This window comes from Bos mutus, chromosome 10, assembly GCF_027580195.1.
Source record: "Bos mutus isolate GX-2022 chromosome 10, NWIPB_WYAK_1.1, whole genome shotgun sequence".
NCBI classification, from domain to species: Eukaryota; Metazoa; Chordata; class Mammalia; order Artiodactyla; family Bovidae; genus Bos; species Bos mutus.
The window spans coordinates 42193305-42196524 of record NC_091626.1 but is presented as its reverse complement, the minus strand read 5'-3'; the positions used below and the strand labels follow the sequence as shown (position 1 = coordinate 42196524).

At 42.7% G+C, this 3220-nt stretch overlaps 1 non-coding gene across 1 annotated transcript; it reads left to right on the top strand.

The window, feature by feature from the left end:
• The first annotated feature begins 256 nt into the window (after positions 1-256).
• Positions 257-329, top strand: TRNAS-AGA (transfer RNA serine (anticodon AGA)). Its single transcript has one exon. It is a non-coding gene; the product is annotated as a tRNA-Ser (tRNA).
• Positions 330-3220: the final 2891 nt, after the last annotated feature.

Sequence of the window (3220 nt, the reverse complement as noted above, 5' to 3'; positions counted from 1 at the left end):
CATGCAATGTGAACAAATTTTTAAGTTCTTCCACTGAAAACTGAATATAATCAGATGTCTTGGATAAGTCTATAACTGCCCCAGAAAGACCTTGTTTACTGATCTGTCTTTGATAGATCTTTTCCTCTATTGTGCCTGTTAGGAGGAGCCTGGAAATATGTACAGGGTGCTTCTGACCATCTCTCCACACTCTAGACATTGCCTGGATATCAGTAGCTGGATTCCAATCAATGTCATAGAGAATTAAGTGAGATCCTCCCTGGTGGCTCAGATGGTAGAGCGTCTGCCTAGAATGCAGGAGACCCAGGTTTGATCCCTGAGTCAGGAAGCTCCCCTGGAGAAGGAAATGAAAACCCACTCCAGTACTCTTGCTTAAAAAATCCCATGGACGTAGGTTCCTGGTGGGCCACAGTCCATGGGGTTGCAAAGAGTTGGACACGACTGAGCAACTTCACTTTCCAATAAGGTTAAGTCCCACACCATCAGCTTTTGAACTTAACAAAAAAATAAGATCAGACAGGTATTTACTATTAAAGCCATCAACAATTTGCTGCCTTTGAGAAACTGGGGGTCTGTCCATCAAGTCCTGTATAAGCATATCCATGACACTTGCATACTTCTTGTAAAATATCCAAGGTTTGTGTATAGCTGGATACCAACATAACTTTTTCAGCAGGATAAAGTTCACAGACAACGGCTAAGAGTTTGGACAGCACCTGCAGTTTTCTGGACTCTTCCTCAGTAAATATGATCAGGTTGTAATCAGCAGGGAACACATTCATCAAGCCTTCATAGAGATTTCTTTCTTCATTCTCATCCCAAGTTGAGCTGCTTTCTTTCCTCGCCCCCCACCCCACCAAAAAGCCCACTCTAATTGTTATGTAAATCTTTAACGATCACAATTTGGCCATGTTTGATTACAGAGCAGTTCTAATAATGTCTCCAAATGCCTGCCCTCTGAACCCCAGAAGTGCAGTATCATTGCTGATGTATGATTGAGGGGGAGGCAGGGACCAGAGAAATAAACAGGAGGAAAATAGAGGGCAGACAGTGCTAGGAAATCTATGCTCTCTGAAACCCTGAGAATCCTCATCATTGCTGCCTTGTTTTCTCTCTTCTGACTTGTCTCTTAAAATAGACATATAGTTTAATTCATCCTTTGGCAAAAAAATTTTTTCCTAAACTGTCCCCTTCTGGATTATTAAAAAATATAAGTAATCACTGCAGAAAATTTGGAGAAAATAGTAACATGTAAGGACTATGTAAAGAACTATGTAGCACTACATCTATAAATTTGCTAATCATTCCTAGGTTGCCAAGCTGAAACTTCACTGCCCTCATTTAAAAAAAAACAAAAACTTTTCTTTTTCAAAAAATATTATTTTCTTATCTGGCTGCACTGGGTCTTAGTTGTGGCAATTTGGATCTAGTTCCCTGACCAGGGATTGAACCTGGCCCCCTGCATTGGGAACTTGGAGTCTTAGCCACCACACCACCAGGGAAGTCTCACCTTTTCTTATAAGTTGACTTAAAAAGGAATGCAGTGGTGAGGGTCTTTGCCAATTTTCAGGTATACAGAATGAACACATAAATGCTGTGAGATGGCTTCCTTTTTTCTAAATGAGGATGAGAGGTGGAGGAGACAGAGCCAGATTCTTGTACGTGGCAAGATGGAGGCCCTTCTAAAGTCATTGGAGCACAGGCTCACACATTTTAGGGACTTATGTGTTACTCTCCAGTTTCCACAAGTAGATCCCAAGTCCCTGCCACAGCTTTCTACCAGCGATTAGGGAGAGTTTGTAAATTAGTTTTAAGCCAAGGATCTAACCATTTACATCTTGTTTCAATGTAAAAGAGGGGAGAGAAAGCCATGCAGGATATGAAAAGCACAGAAAGAGCAGTTGCCAAGAATGCCCAGTGCCCCAGTACATCCCATACTGATTGTATATATTGATGCTATTGATGCTATTTAACTCTGAGATCAACTATCAGCAGGGGTAGATAGTCACCCTTCCCTCTTCATTCAAGAATCTCATAACATTTACCTTCACTCTAAGATTATGAGGCAACTCTGCCCTGTTCTCACTTTCTACATCAAGGGTTGCAAACTTCTGACATATTTTGTCTGGTTTAAATAGTATTTTGAAACAGTTGCATCAACATTTTTAAACTGAGAAATTTCACATAAAATCTTTAAGTTTTTCACTTCTCTCAGTTCAGAAGATCTGACAATACCAGGGATGAACTCCTCCATGGCAATAACCAGCTGAAACTGTGGCCCCCTTGGCAGCCCTATGGCCACATCGCCTCTGCCCACTGCAACTCTGAGACTGCAGGTCAGCCTCTGTTTCTCCTTGCTGAATCAGCGCTGTTTTTCTACAGTGAGTGAAGTCGCTCAGTCGTGTCCGACTCTTTGCCACCCCATGGACTGTAGCCTACCAGGCTCCTCCCTCCATGGGATTCTCCAGGCAAGAGTACTGGAGTGGGTTGCCATTTCCTTCTCCAGGGGATCTTCCTGGCCCAGGGATCGAACCCAGGTCTCCCGCATTCCAGGCAGACACTTTAACCTCTGAGCCACCAGGGAAGCCCTGGTATTGCCAGATCTTTTTCTACAGTAGAGAAACACTTTTCTGTGCTTATAGCTCTGAGATGAGGGAATTGTTAAAAAGTCAGGAATATGTTCCTAGAAAAATCCAGCCTGCTTCATGCATTAGATGTCTTCATGCTTCCTTATATACTTCTGTGTTTGCTGCTTTCAGCAGCTTCCATCCAACTTATAGGTTTAAACTGCAAGACTAGTCCTAGGTTTTAACTTTCACTCTGCCCAAACTGGTGCTGTGACCTTGAACAAGTCACTCCACACTCGACCTTAATTCCCTCCTCTGTTTAGAGAGGCTGTAGGTCTCGACCTTTCAGTGCTGACATTCTCTGATCTCTAAGGAGCTTCTCTGGTCCACGTAGGACCTGTCTCGTCCCACTGGGCTCTTTTTCATACAAGCTCCCAGGATTAGGCAGACAGCTCAGTTCAAGCAGATGACCCTAACTGAAGGAGGAGAAAGGGCAGCAAAGGGTGGAAAATGAGAAGAAGCGGAAAAAGCAACCCATGGAGAAACTCAACCCAGAGATGAGCAAGGGACAGAAAAGAGGTTCAAAATTTTCTCATTTAAAAATATAAACATCATAAAACATCATAAGATTTGCTAAGTTCTTTAGCAAAAAT